Source organism: Hyla sarda, chromosome 1 (assembly GCF_029499605.1).
Source record: "Hyla sarda isolate aHylSar1 chromosome 1, aHylSar1.hap1, whole genome shotgun sequence".
In the NCBI taxonomy this organism is placed as follows: Eukaryota; Metazoa; Chordata; class Amphibia; order Anura; family Hylidae; genus Hyla; species Hyla sarda.
The window spans coordinates 552821050-552837067 of record NC_079189.1 but is presented as its reverse complement, the minus strand read 5'-3'; the positions used below and the strand labels follow the sequence as shown (position 1 = coordinate 552837067).

At 43.2% G+C, this 16018-nt stretch overlaps 2 long non-coding RNA genes across 2 annotated transcripts in view; both read left to right on the top strand.

Annotated features, from left to right (window-relative positions):
- Positions 1 to 13217, top strand: part of LOC130293326 (uncharacterized) — a 121115-nt gene extending 107898 nt beyond the window's left edge. Inside the window, exon 4 of the long non-coding RNA XR_008848176.1 lies at positions 13167 to 13217. This is a non-coding gene — a long non-coding RNA (uncharacterized LOC130293326). The remainder of the gene's footprint in view (positions 1 to 13166) is intronic.
- An 823-nt stretch (positions 13218 to 14040) lies between these two features.
- The window catches only part of LOC130293320 (uncharacterized), an 87824-nt gene continuing 85846 nt past the window's right edge, over positions 14041 to 16018 (top strand). Inside the window, exons 1-2 of the long non-coding RNA XR_008848173.1 lie at positions 14041 to 14110; positions 15066 to 15258. This is a non-coding gene — a long non-coding RNA (uncharacterized LOC130293320). The remainder of the gene's footprint in view (positions 14111 to 15065; positions 15259 to 16018) is intronic.

Sequence of the window (16018 nt, the reverse complement as noted above, 5' to 3'; positions counted from 1 at the left end):
AGCTTCTGGATGTGGCAGTAGGGTCGGGAGACCATATGGTGTCAAAATTGAAAAGATTAAAGAAATTTTTTTTATTTAATTTAATTATTTTTATTTTAGCAAGTTAACAACATCTTTGCTTTTAGCAGTAAATATAACAATATAAAAAATGTACTTCCCCTTTCCCTATACCCACTCATCCCAAACCAGGTGATTGAGGAAAGAAAAAAAAACAACATTAAAAAGAAAAAAAATATTTAAATTGACCCATTATAGAACAGGAGATTAAGACTTCCATTTGGACCATAATATTTCTGCCTTCTTTCCTTTCTTCCCCTGGCTCTTGCTGCTGGAAGTTCATAATTTTTAGATTTATTTACTAGACTCACCCAGTGTTCAACCACTGGAATCTCCCTAGCTAGCCAAACTCTCAATATCAGAAGTCTACCATAAAATAGTAGCTTCAAAATCAATTCAGAACCATTCTATAATCTAATTTTTTTCTACCCAATGTAGATTTCTCTTATTATATTCATCAAACAACATTTTATACAGTTGAATCATATCTTTTTCCCGATATATTCAATTTTCAAGAAAATCAATGAAACAATGTGAATCAATCTTAAACAGTGTTTTATCTAGTGTTAATTTATAAGCATGGTACAATTTATAGTATTTAAATCGGTGAACCTCCTTAATATTATTAGTTTGATTTCATTTAAAATTATTTACATTTTTTTTAAATCCGGTTTTGAGGACCCATTCTGGTGAGCATCGAGCTGCCTCTCAGCCCACCCCCATGTTCTAAGTGTCCACTTGAAAAGGGAGGGACTGCATTTCCAGCGACTTGGACAGGAGCACATTCAGCTTCTGCTCCGTTGGATAAGTGGGCGCATACTGTTAGAAGTTTCTGCAGTGAAAAAGCTCGTACTTGTATGTTAAAATCGAGCTGGCGGTCCTCCACGAGCTACTACCTGTTCCAGCCCCTGCCTCCCCCCCTCCCCCGACAGTGGAACTGTGAATGTTTCATTTATTTTACCTGTTTCATTGGATTTGTGTGGTAATTCCACAGGTAATATATGACGACGACCATAGGGCCTCACAATTGAAAAGATTGAAGAGATTTTTTTTTTATTTAAATTGAAGATTTTGATTAGCTTCGGGTGTTCAAAGCATTTACTTTGAACTAATATTGTACGACCACAAAACCCAATATAACAAGGAGTCACATGGCTGCACAAACACAGAGCCTAGAGGTGGCAGCAGCCCGACAAGACCATACGGCCTCACAGTTGAAAAGATTAAAGATATTTTTTTAAATTTAAATTGAAGATTTTAAATAAATTAAAATTTTAAAAGTTTAATTTAATGTGTCAACAGCATAAGGAGACCATATAGTGGCACAATGACACAGCCTGGAGGAGGCAGCAGCACGAGGAGACCATAATGTGGCAGAATGACACAGCTTGGAATTGGCAGCAGCAAGAGGAGACCATATAGTGGCAGAATGACCCAGCCAGGAGGTGGCAACAGCCTGACCAGACCATAGGGCCTCACAATTGAAAAGATTAAAGATATTTTTTTTTATTTTATAACAAGACAGGAGATCTTGCATTATGCAGAGCTTTCTTTACTGCAACAAATTAGCAGTTAGCATTTAAAGTGTTTTTTTACCATGATAAGAAGAAAAAACAGATACAGAGTGCAATCAAACATGCTATGTACTGATAGTAACCAATAAGAATGTCTCTGTGATTGAGGTAACTTCCTCTTTCTTTACTACTGGTGTTACAGATAAGTACCTATGTAGTATATTTAATAGTCAAATTGTTTTCTAGTGTGAATTTAACCCCATATTGTACGTCCTACCATTGTCCCTCCCCCCAATAAACACCAAATTAATTTCCATTCTCTACAATTCTGATATTTCTCCTCCTTTTCTCATAAACATATTCATATTCCCTTTTCTAATATCACCTTCATTCTCTATATCGTTATATAACTCCTTCACAGTCTTCAGAGGCTCCGGTCACTCTTTTTCTTCTGCCACAGCGTTCTCAGCTCGTCCCGCTGCTCCATTGCGGTGACGCAGCTAAAAATCTCACTCTCTCGAGATCTCGGCAGTTGGTCATTAACTAGCTATTTGTTCTTCCTGCCCTCTCTGTCAGTTGCAGATACCACCCTGACAGAGCAGTGCTGCTGAGACATTCGTTCCAGTTTACCTCAATAGTTTTTTTATGTCCTTTTCAGGACATATTAATTTTACCCAACGAATGTAATATTTGCTATTATAAACTAATATTCCCATCCCTTACTGTTAATAATTATCCTCATTTGTTACTTAGTGTCCTTTTGAGGACATATTAACATTACTTGACAGAATTAATACTGAATATCACCAAAGTTAATACCTCTGCCTAACAAATTATATTAATATTGCATTACCATGCATATCTATAATCTTTATTTATACATAAATAATTATCTTATCCATTACTCATATTTATAACTACCGTATTTATCGGGGTACACCACGCACCGACCTATAACACGCACCCTCATTTTACCAAGGATATTTGGGTAAAAAAAGTTTTTTACCCAAATATCCATGGTAAAATGAGGGTGCGTGTGTGCGCGTGTATACCCCGATACACCCCCAGGAAAGGCAGGGGTAGAGAGGCCGTCGCTGCCCGCTTCTCTCCCCCTGCCTTTCCTGGGGGTCTAGAGCCCTGCTGCCGGCCCTTCTCTCCCCCTGGTTATCGGCGCCGCTGCCCGTTCTGTCCCCCTGACTATCGTTGCCCGTGCCCCATTGCCGGCGCCGATAGCCAGGGGGAGAGAAGCGGCGCCGACAGCCAGGGGGAGAGAAGGCGCGCGTCCCCTGCGTAGTTGCTATGCACGGCGCGGCGCACTGACGTCATGCGCCGCGCCGTGCAGCGCATAGCAACGACGCCGGGGACGCACGCCGGAGGCCTGCAGCAGCGCGGACCCGACCCAGGTAATTATGCCACCGGGGATGGGGGGAGGCAACGGGGCAGCGGCACCGGCAATGGGTGCCGCTGCCCTTTCTCTCCCCCTGGCTGTCAGCGCCGGCAATGGGGCGCCGGCACCGATAGTCAGGGGGACAGAACGGGCAGCGGCGCCGATAGCCAGGGGGAGAGAAGGGCCGGCAGCAGCACTCTAGACCCCAGGAAAGGCAGGGAGAGAGAAGCGGGCAGCGACGGCCTCTCTCCCCCTGCCTTTCCTGGGGGTGTATCGGCGTATAACACGCACATAGACTTTAGGCTAAAAATTTTTGCCTAAAAAGTGCGTGTTATACGCCGATAAATACGGTACTTATATATATTCTTATATACATATCAGACTATAACATGTCTTCTGAAAAATCTAAATCAGATTAATCTGTCTATGTTTTAGATGAACAAATACAAGAACTGGTTGACCAGTCAGACCATAATGCTATGGCTTCCATGCACGATTCTATGACAAAATCTTTCTCTATGGCCTTAGCCCAAACTATTTCCCATAAAGAGAGTCTATGCAAAAAGAGGCATACAAATGATGACGACCTTATTTCTCTCAAAATCAAAAAATCTAATATTAGAGAAATGGGTCCGGAACCTTATGACACATACCTCTCGCAGCCACTATTCAGCTGTCCCTATGTTACATCATCAACCCTCTACCCGAGAGGAGGTCTGTGATCCATATTGGTTTTCTTTTATTTCTGACCCTTTTATTCCCATAAGGTGTATATATCTGACAGTGGGAGTTTAAGATATTTTTAAAAGTCTCCCATTTAGTGTCAGCCTTTTTGTTTTTGAGGACATTATACCATTTTATATTGTTAAAGGCTTCTCTGAGTTGGTAAAACTTTGCCTTCATTGTTTTTGTGGCCCCTCGCAAGATTTCCCTATTGAAGAACAAGTTATAATGTATTATATTATGATCACTAATTCCTAGGTGTCCTTCTACTTGCACATTAGTTACTCTGTCAGGTCTGGTCGGGCCCTGTACCATTTGGGAGAGGTAATTATCTTTGGCTATAGTCAGAAACCTTTTTCCTTTATGAGATTCCCAGGTTTAAATCTCCCAGTTTATATCAGGATAGTTAAAGTCTCCCATTATTATCACCTCATTCTGATTTGCTGCCTTGTTTATTTGCCTCAGTAATCGATCTTCTGCCTCTTCCATTATGTTTGGTGGCTTATAGCAAACTCCTATCAGAATTTTTTTTTATCTCCATATATTTCTACCCATAATGACTCCACATTATTGTTTCCCTCCCGTGTATCCTCCCGCAGTGCGGCCTTCAGACTGGACTTTACATAAAGACAAACTCCTCCCCCTTTCCATTTTGTCCAATCCTTCCTGAATAGACTATAACCCTGTATGTTGACCGTCCAGTGTGATACGATTCTGACAAGTCTGTGTGAGTGTCTGATTTAGCATAGCTAGAATCATGATGAATTGTATAAAGAATAGTAATGGCTCTTGTTCTCTATGAAACTGTATAAATATAAGGGTTACTTAAGTTCAGAGCAACAAGTTCTGTGACTTATCTGCACATGAGGAGGATGGATGATGATTGGTTTAACAGTACTGATCCCACGCCACCCCTTCTGGTGAACAACTACTGGGCATGTGTGATATGTCACACTTATATAACATGTTGTGTGTCCCCCGATCATGGAGTGATGATACAATATCCGGTAAATGTATTGATTCTTACTTCCATGATTTATTGTTTATATTTCATTATGTTTAGATTTTAGCAAATAGGTAAATAAAATGTCTTATGCTTAGAAGTTGTAACGCTGAGCGCTCCGGCCCCAGCTCCTGGATCGGAGCGCTCACTGCGTTTGTCCCCGCTGAGTGCCCCAGTCAGACTCACTGACTGGGGACACTCCGTTTCTGTCACCGCGCGCGGCCCGCGGCCCATCCTCACTTACCCGCACACGCTCCGACTTCCCGGTGTGCGTGTCCCTGCACTATAGGGCGCGCGCGCGCCGGCTGTGTAAAGTTTAAAGGGCCAGTGCACCATTGATTGGTGCCTGGCCCAATCCAATATAAAGCTGTCCCTATAAATGTATCCTGCCCCTTCTGGCCCTTGCCGGATCTTTGTTGCCTCAGTGCCCAAGAGAAAGCGTTTACTGTGTATTCCTTGCCTGTTGCCAAACCCGTTGCTAACAACTACCGCCTCTGAATCTGTGCTGCCTGCCCTGACCTTTTGCTACGTCTGACTACGCCTCTGTGAATCTGTGCTGCCTGCCTGTCCCTTCTGTACTACGCCTGTCTCAGCAGTTAGTGAGGTTGAGCCGCTACCGGAGGACACGACCTGGTAGTTACGCCGCAGGAAGACCATCCCGCTTTGCGGTGGGCTCTGGTGAAAACCAGTAACTACTTAGAACCGATCCTCAGGTTCAGTCCACGCCATTTCCTCACTGACACAGGGGATCCCCTACCAGTACCGCTTCCGGCTACCAGTCCGGATCCTTACAGAAGTGTGCCTGTTTTGTATAACAGTGAGCGTTTTGAGGAGTTTTAAACTAGTTAGCAAGACACCTAGTCACAGCTATCGTCCAACCAAGTCTCTGTTATACCCACTATGTCATAATCCTCCTGAGACATTATTAACTCCAGTTCACCAGTTTTATTGGACAGACTTCTGGCATTAGTCAACATACAATTCAATGGTGTTTGTTTTTTCCTATGATGCCTATCCCTAATAACTATTCTAACCCCTCCCTCCGCTCCACCCCCAGGTACATTAATAAGTCCCCCCTCTCTATCTACACTATCTTTTCCCTCCATGTTTTAGGTTCCCTCCCCCCCAGTCCCTAGTTTAAACACTCCTCCACCCTTCTAGCTATCTTCTCCCCATGCACAGCTGCACCCTTCCCATTGAGGTGCAGCCCGTCCCTATGGTAGAGCCGGTAACCGACAGCGAAGTTGGACCAGTTCTCCATGAACCCAAACCCCTCCTTTCTACACCAGCTTCTGAGCCACTTGTTTACCTCCCTAATCTCCCGCTGCCTCTCTGGTGTGGCTCGTGGTACAGGTAATATTTCAGAAAATATTACCTTGGAGGTCTTTGCCTTAAGCTTGCGGCCTAAGTCCCTGAAATCATTTTTAAGGACACTCCACCTACCTCTTACTTTGTCATTGGTGCCAATATGTACCATGACTGCTGGGTCCTCTCCAGCCCCACCGAGCAACATGTCAACCCGATCTGCGATGTGCCAAAATCGAGCTAGTGGTCTGCCGCAAGGCCAGGTACCCCATGTCCCAACCCCTGCCTTTAAAACCCCCATTATGACTGAGTGTCCCGGGTGCCCGAAGCATTTACTGTCAAACTACCAGATCAATATAACAAGGATATCACATGGTGGCACAATGACAGAGCCTAGAGGTGGCAGCAGCATGACGAGACCATAGGGTGGCACTATGATAGAGCCTGAATGTGGCAGCAGTATGAGGAGACCATATGGCGGGACAATGACACAGCCTGGAGGTAGCTTCAGCAGCATCAGGAGTCCTGAAAGTGACCCGCTGACAGAGTGGGGTGGGGGGTGAAAGAAGGAGAACTTGGCATCTGATGTGTGGCATCAGGCAGGTGGCAGGATCAGAATAGTAGGTGAGGTAGGTAGGCAGAAGAAAACGGTCTCTCTTGTCAAAGTGTTGGTGTGCGCAAGTAAGTATTGAGGAGGATATCCATTATGTAAAATTTAACTTTCAATATTATTCTTAGGATAAATATATGGACCCCATTTTTTTTTTTCTAACAAAAGGAAAGGTGTGCAAAAAAACACCATGTGCCACCTACTCCACCAAGTATTGATACGATGCAAAGACCTCTCAAAAGGTGGAAAGGAACAACGTAGGGTCCATTGTAACAGGTCTCAGAAAAACTTCCCCTGTAAGGCCCTACTCTTGCACTATTAATTCCCTTCTTGGCAAGTGTTACTCACCCTAAAAAGGGTGGCCCCACACAGGAACCTCTCCCTATTTCCAACTAAAAACCCTGGGAAATGGCAGTGTTGTTAGGTGGAAATAGGGAGAGGTTCTTGTGTGGGGCCGCCCTTTTTAGGGTGAGTAACTCTTACAAAGAAGGGAATTAATAGTGCGAGAGTAGGGCCTTACACAGGAAGTTTTTTACCCCCACCTGTTACAATGGACCATACATTGTTCCCTTCCACCTTTTAGAAATCTTTCCATCACATCAATACTTGGTGGTTTAGGTGGCATATGGTGTTTTTTTACACACCTTTACTTTTGTTAGATTTAAAAAAAATTGCGGGTCCATATATTTTATCCTAAGAAAAGTTATGTTTTAGCTAATGCATAGACTCAATACTTACTTGTGTTCTGTAACTGGGGAGCAGCACCTTAATTATGTTTGGCAGTATCCATGGTAGCACAATGAGAGAGCCTGGAGGTGGCAGCATCAGCATGAGGAGACCATATGGTGGCTCAATGACAGAGCCTGGAGGTGGCAGCATCAGCATGAGGAGACCATATGGCGGCACAATGACAGAGCCTGGAGGTGGCAGCATCAGCATGAGGAGACCATATGGCGGCACAATGACAGAGCCTGGAGGTGGCAGCATGAGTAGACCATATGGCGGCACAATGACAGAGCCTGGAGATATCAGCATGAGACCATATGGCGGCACAATGAGAGAGCCTGGAGGTGGCAGCATCAGCATGAGGAGACCATATGGTGACACAATGAGAGAGGCTGGAGGTGGCAGCATCAGTATGAGGAGACCATATGGCGGCACAATGACAGAGCCTGGAGGTGGCAGCAGCAGCATAAGGGCCATGCCAACTGAGGGTTAAGTCTGAGTAACCCACTGACTATTGACTGGGGGTGTCGGATGTCACTCGGGATGAAGTGGATGACCGAGTGAACCAATCAATCACAGCTGCTGGGTTGCTGGTCGAGACACGACTGCTAGCTGACACCGGGAGCTCAGAGCTCAGACCTCTCACTGCGACTCCTGCTGCCACATGCCTATACTCTCCTGCGACCTCTGCCTGCGCCTGAGAGTAGGACAATATGCTCCACAACGCATAGAACTGTATTTGGCTACAAGAGCAGGGATGTAGTTTTGGCTGGCCTTTCAGAGTAACTATTCCCTTATAACTAGCAGGAACAAAATCGTACACCACGTATACACTTCGTATACTTGTATACACTTATGAGAGGAGGACTATGTGCTTCACTATGCTTAAAACTGTTTTAGACTACAGAAACAAGTGTGTAGCTTTGGCTGGCTTTTCACAATAACTAGACCCTAATTATTTTAACATGAAAAATATAATGGACACCACGTAGGTGTATGTACAGTTTACACTTATGACAGGAGGACTATACGCTCCGCTACAAACTGTATAAGGCTACAAAAACAAGTGTGTAGCTTTGGCTGACCTTTCACAGTAAATAGGCCCAAATTAGTTTAACAGGGGAAAAAAACATACACCACGTAGGTGTACGTACAGTTTACACTTATGAGAGGTGGACAATACGCTCCGCTTAAAACTGTATAAAACTGCTCTCTCTCTGTCTGCAATAAAACGCTCTCTCTGAAATACAATGCTGGAATGGCTGGCTGCAAGATGGCTGCCGATTTTATAGGGCTGTGACATCACAGGGGTGGCTGGCTGCTGATAGGCTGCATGCTGCATATGATTCAGGGTCATCACGCCTACCCGCCATCCCAGAGTTCTTTGCCCCATGTCCTCACATGTGGAACCACCATTTTAGATGCCCTGGAGCCTGGACCGCACTAAATGGAGTTTAATGAAGCGATTTCTTTCTTCGAATCGCTGTGCTATTCGGATTCGTTGCAAAGCAAAATGTTTCCTTAAATTCGTAACAAATGAATAATGGCACAATGGTGTATGAAGCAGATTCAGGAGCTGAGTTCTCTTCATATAGCATGGGTGTCAGCTATATTACTGTATACACAGCTGGCAATGTCCTGCAAGGGCCAAGAACTCTGATTCCAGCAGTTTTATTGCTTAGGTGCCAGAGTCTACAGTAACTGCAGCATCTAAGCTGGTAAATGGTATGCAGCCCTGTCACCTGATCAGTCTCTTAAGATACAATTGTGCCGAGTAGCAGTCATGGTAGCCAGGGGCCTAGTAAATGCCTCCAGGCTTTTCAGGAGACAACATGTAACATGATCACCATAACAACACAATACACTGCAATACAGAAATATTGCACTATATTTTACAAGTAATTGCATGTTCAATTCTTCGAGGGGACTAAATAAAAACATTATTTTTTTTAAAGTTCTAAACCAATAAAAGCGGAAAATAAAACATTTTCCCATTTATCATATTAAAAGTCAACATAATTGACATTAACCTCTTCAGGACGCCGGGCGTATGCATACGCCCTGCTTCCGGAGTCCTTAAGGACGTGGGGCGTATGCATACGCCGTGGGAATTCCTGTCCCCGCCGCTAGCCGGTTGGGGACCGGACCGGGATGCCTGCCAATATCCATTTTCCTTACAAGTAGAGGGCTTCAAAGTTAGAAAAATGCTAATTTTTTAAAAAATTTTCATGAAATTTGGGGATTTTTCACCAAAAAAAGGATGCAAGTAATGCCGAAAATTTACCACCAAAATAAAGTAGAACATGTCGCAAAAAAACTATCTCAGAATCAGAATATTCTGTAAAAGCATTTTCGAGTTATTAATTCGTAAGGCGACGGTGGTCAGAATTGCGAAAAGGGGCTCAATCCTTAAGGTGAAAAAGGTCCTTAAGGGGTTAATACATTTGTGAATGTTTACATTAATAAAAGATTGTGTTATCTATCCTATTTGGTGAAAGCCAAAAAATTGCATAACAGCAGAATTTATTTTAGAACTACAGGGGAAACTCGAAAAATGTGAATGTCATGCAAAAGTCCATTGTATTTCATTTATGCAACTTAAAAGGAAAGGAAGCATGAAGTGCTCCAAAATCTACTGGTAGACGGATTTGTTGACCCTGGAATTAATGGAGCACAGTCAACCAACACCAGCAGATGACATGGCTCCCCAAATCATGGTAATGGGGGGGGGGGGGGGGCCTTTGGGTTTTTATGAGCTGTAACCATAATCATCACATTTATGACAAATCATGTTTTGAGTTTCACCTATATAAAGTAAAAATGAACATTACAGCTCAGTCCATGCAAGAAGACAAGCCCTTATAGATCTATTGACAGGAAAATTAAAAAGTTACAGGTCATAAAATATGTTGACACAAAGCACATTTTTTGTATCCTGTAAGGATTTCTCCCTGGGGATAGATCTGGGATCGTCCTTGACACCGCCACAGGACATGTTTCCACTTCAATCAGCAGGCAAACAACAGTACTTTATGCAAGTCTGGCCCTTTGCCAGCTTTATTAGATAGGTTGCTGGATAAATAAAAAACATAACACAGGAACAAACAAAACCCTAGGCCATGTAGTCACTAACTAAACAATCCAGCGTGCCCTGACTATAAACTGGTGAGCTTTTCCCGGCCAGTTAAACTTATGCCTCCTGCAACCTTCTACTCACTGTTCACACAACGTTTCACTGTTGGAGCCACTCACAGCTCGGGCTGTGTGTTCCTCACTCTGATCCCTGCCTCCCCCACAGCCACCTTGCTGTCTTCTGAGGAGAGCCCCAACTATTCTGCCTGACTTCCTTTTAAAAACACTTCCCCTTTCGGCCACCTGATTATTTAGGCCACAGGTGGAGGTTTCACCAGGGTTAATTGGGGAAATACACCCTTTCCTTGCCACACTGTCACAATCCATACAGTTAAAAGGGCATGAAGGGGTGGTTAAAACCATGAAGCCTTATAGGTATGGGTAGTGTGGATACTATGGGTACTATGTTTTAACAACCCCCCCCCCCCCCTCCCACACACACACACACACACATGCACAAACCCATTTAAGATAATCTCATTTATGCACCTGGTTATCCTGATTGAGCATTAACCCCTTCACTAATCAAAACCAGTGTATCTTGTGAATGTTCCTAAGCCAACTATCATCTTACTCACATAAATTGCTTGAAAGTAGTGGAAGTGTCATGGTCTGGGCCTGCATTATTGCTGCTGGCACTGGGGAGCTACAGTACCATGAATACCAACATGTACTGCTACATACTAAAGCAAAGCATGATCCCCTTCCGTCAGAGATTGGGCCGCAGGGCAATATTACATCAAAAGACCTCAAACACACATTCAAGATGACCACTGCTCTGCTAAAGAAGCTGTGGGTAAAGGTGATGGACGGGCCAAGCATGTCTCCAGACCTAAACCATATTGAACATCTGTGGGGCATTCACAAACGGAAGGTTGGGGAGCACAAGGTCTATAACATACACCATGGCCATGTCATCATGGTAAAGTGGGGGGGAGGACTCCAGTGACAACCTGTGAAGCTCTGGTGAACTTCATGCCCAAGAGTCTTAAGGTAGTACTGGAAAATAATGGTAGCCACACAAAATATTGACACTTTGGGTCCAATGTGGACATTTTCACTTAGGGGTGTACTCACTTTTGTTGCCAAGGTTTAAACATTAACCTCTTAAGGACCAAGGACGTATCGGTACTTCCTGAGTCCTTTCCCTTTCTATAACAACGGCCGGAACCGCTGATCGCGGTGCCACGCACTATTAACCCTTTAGACGCGGCGTTCAAAGTTCAAACAGCTCAGGGGGCTGTTCGGAATGTCCGTCGCAAAATCACGGCATCCCGAACAGCTCTGGGACATGAGGAGGGTCTCCTACCTTGCCTCCTGGTGTCCGATCCTCGAATGACTGCTCAGTGCCTGAGATCCAGAATCATTGATCACTGGTTTCTTATGAGAAAACAGGGATCAATGTAAAAGATCAGTGTGTGCAGTGCTATAGCCCCCTATGGGAGCTATAACACTGCAAAAAAAATAGTGAAAATAAAAGTGAATAAAGATCATTTAACCCCTCTCCTAATAAAAGTTTGAATCACTCCCCTTTTCCCATTTAAAAAAAAAACTGTGTAAATAAAAATAAACATACAGAATAAAGAGAATGTGTCATTTTTACAGAAAAATGTACTGCGTAGAAACAGAAGCCCCCAAAAGTTACAAAATGGCGTTTTTTTTTTCAATTTTGTCTCACAATGATTTTTTTTCCGTTTCGCCATAGATTTTTGGGTAAAATGACTGATGTCACTGCAAAGTAGAATTGGTGGCACAAAAAATAAGCCATAATATGGATTTTTAGGTGCAAAATTGAAAGGGTTATGATTTTTTAAAGGTAAGGAGGAAAAAACTAAAGTGCAAAAATGGAAAACACCCTGGTCCTTAAGGGGTTAAATGGCCCACTTCCTATATACAGTGGCTTACAAGAAATATTACTGCTGTACTTATGATATGATTTATAATATTTCAGTTTATTTAAGGTGTTGTTTTAATCATGGAACCTCTATCATGATATGATTTCCAGTTATAAATACATTTGCTGTGTTACACTCTGCACTCCGGCCTGTCCCCGTCTGCCATCGGGGCCGGGATTCGCATCGCGGGACACGCCCACATGCCAATCCCAGCCCGTCACTCACCATGCTCCGCTGCCGCCTCCTCCTCTGGGGACGTACGTGCCGGAGCTCTAAAATTTTAAGAGCCAGTACGCCCATAATTACTTTCACACCTGTCACTACATTATAAAGTTCCTGCACCTCCCCCACTTTCCTGCCAGATCTTCAGTGCCCCTAGCCTGTGATTAAGCGTTCCATATTGCCGGCTTGCCTTATCCGTGTATCCAGACTTTCCCGCTACGTTATTTGCCTTTGCACCTTTGCCGCCTGCCTTGACCTTCTGCTACGTCTGACTATGCTACTGCCTTATCCAGCTACCTGTGTGGTCAAGCCATGTTGGGGGGTAGCGATCTGGGTGTCGCCTGCCACAGCAAGCCCATCCTGCCTTGCGGCGGGCTCTGTTGAAGACCAGCGGCACCTTAGACTCCGCTCCCCAATACGGTCCGAGTCATCAGCCACACAGGTTAGAGGATCCACATCCAGCTCCGTAACATGCTGATATGTCTTATATCTCCAGTTTTGCAAACCATGGGTAGCATTTACATCAATATGTAGGAATTAAGGGCATATAAAATATACTTATATCCTGATTCTATTTCTACTGCTCCTTTAGGTCGAAAATCCCTCTTGAATACATCTGTAATGACCTACAATAGTTGCTACAGGCTACAACAGGTGTTTAATTTTCCTCTGTATAACATACACATCCTAAGGTCAGTGCATGCTTTTCTCTGTATATAAGAATCATGCGTTTCACATTCATCGCTTTCAGTGTACAGTTAAATGATGGTGCTCCATGTGATAAAGTCACTGGCTTATCTCCAGTCAATTTTTGGCTTGCTTTCCAAAATGCAGTTTGCAGGTAGACCTGGAGGAGATATGTGATTTCCCCTGTCTTCTCTTTGGATAATCCAATGGAAAGTCTTATGGAAGCCAAAAGGAGAAGTTGGTGTTAGGTAATGTGTTACAAAATTAGAAGATGAGATAGTTTCCTCAAATAACAAGCATCCCTATGTACTAAAGAATTACTAATGCTCCACAGTGCGTTCTGCCTTGGTCGAAATCTCGGAGCAGAGATATTCGCATAAAGCCAAATCTGAGGAGTCTGACGACTAATCACAGCGAGCGCAGGAAGGAGAGTCAGCGTGATTAAGTGTTTATTTACACAGTTATGTCATCATCCATATTTCCCCGTCTGATTGAATTTTTTTTTTTTTTTTAAGAATTTGTGAAAAAGAAAAGCTGATATTCTAAGCGCGTCCAAGATGTAGTGTCAACAGAAATGTGTTCTGGGCTTGCTAACCCCGCCTACTACTTGTAAGGCCTCAAGTACGAGACATGCCTCATTTACTGTAGGAAGATGGCTTAATGTATGTTTAGTTTGAAATGAAAATCTAATTCATCACATACTCAGCTTCTCTAAATGTTAACATTATTCTGTATTTGTGCCGGGCAGAGAAGAAATGATTGTGTTTCTTTATAAAGGAAATAGTTCTGCGCAAAGAAGAAATGGCAGATTCGAAGAAAACTAAGAGGACCTGGCAGGTTTCCTAAAATGTATGATTTTCTAAATGTGTCTTCTATAAAATAACAATGCTGGAGGGCCATTTCTTAGAACTCTTCATTGTGCTGCTCCTCTGTAACTCCTCTCGGAAATGTATAAACAAACTGTCAACTGTTTGTTACCATTCTTTTTGTCAGTAGGGCGACAGTCTGGCAATAAAGCAATCCATTACTGTTTGTTAAGAAGCCGAACACCTATGTAGGCCTGATCATACTTTCATTCAGAGGCACTTTATTACACAGCTGTAATGTGGGCCATATAAGTTGTAATTTTTCCCAGAAATATGAGAGACTAGTACGTATGAAATCACTGTCAATGAGGACAACTAGTGAATTGAAGCCTATCTGTCATGTCAGGTGATTTTGCAGGATAAGCTGTACTGTGTATAGGAGCAGCACTATTTCTTGCCTGTATATAACTTGAATATGGTATTTTTCAGCAGATTTCTGCTTTGCAGGCTTCACCTCTAATTTTCTGTTTTCCCAGAGCTGGTGGGTGGAGCTCCCTTCTTCCCCCTCCATAGACTTCTATTGTTTGTCTTGCAGACACAGGACACAGCTGAGCTGGGAAGATTAGAGCAGCAGGAGGATGGGATGGGGGAGATGTAAAAAACTTGATAAAAGATATGTTACAAAGTTTTTTAAATCGGATTGTACTATTGATCTATTCAAATTTTGTTCAAACGACAGTGCCTTTTTAAGCATACGTGGAATAGGCATAAGACTATCCTTTATATATATGATAGGGCCAGGGACTTTTGATAGTATTTCCATTATTGGGCAGACTAGATGGAATGAATGGTTCCTTGTTTCTATATTTCTACTGTATAATTCTTATGAACCAGAGAATTTGTGTATACTTTTTATTATTATTATTAATAATAATATTAATAATAATAATTTTTATATATATTTTTATTATTATTATATATATTTTTTTATTTCACAGAGGAAGGAACAACCATATTCATAAGGAGGGCGTATGTTATGAGGAAGCGAGGGTACACTTGGGTGCATCAAGCCAGCTCATTGGTATATATGCAGAAAAACAGCCATAACTGAGGAATGAAGCCATGGATCACAATACAGTAAAGCTCGTCATTGTCACCAGTGTCACCTGCAATACAAGCCTATATCAACAGGTTAGTGTGGGTGATGCTGGTGATGACAGATTCCTTTTAATGGCCTATCCTGTAGATAAGATAATAAGAAAATAAAAGTACATAGAATCATAAACAGAGTCATTACATATTAATAATAGCATTTTGACTCTTTTGTCTCACTCTGGTGCAGGATGTTCTGAATTTTGTATGGTGAGTTGCTATGGTGTATTTTGGGAGATAAATATTTATCCAAATGTGACATAGCTATACTATGCATGGTTCTGTGCTTTTTGGAGTATTAAATAGCATCGGGCACAATATATAGAACAGTGTTTTCCAAACAGCATGCAAAACTACAACTCCCAGCGTGCCCGGACAGCCTTTGGCTGTCTGGGCATGCTGGGAGTTGTAGTTATGAAACAGCTGATGACTTTCTGTTTGGGAAACAATGATAAAGAAGCATCTTACGGTAGCGTATTTGACGCTGCGGATGCCCTACTGACCACCCCTAGAGTCAGCCTCCTACTTTGCCCCTGCGTCCTGTTTTGTCTGCTTTACGCAGCAATACGCCGCTGCGAGCAGACCCAGGCAGAGCTGCATGTTGCGCACATATGCAAAGCGTACTCACAGACATTGTGGCCGCTTGGCCTAGCAGAGGGAGCGACTACTATGTCTGAGTACACTGTGCATGTGCAACTTTCAGCTCAGTCTGTGTGTAAACCAGGACACACGGGCTAAGAAGGAGGATGACTCTAGGGGCGGTCAGTAGCGCATCCTCAACGTCAAATACGCTGCGGAT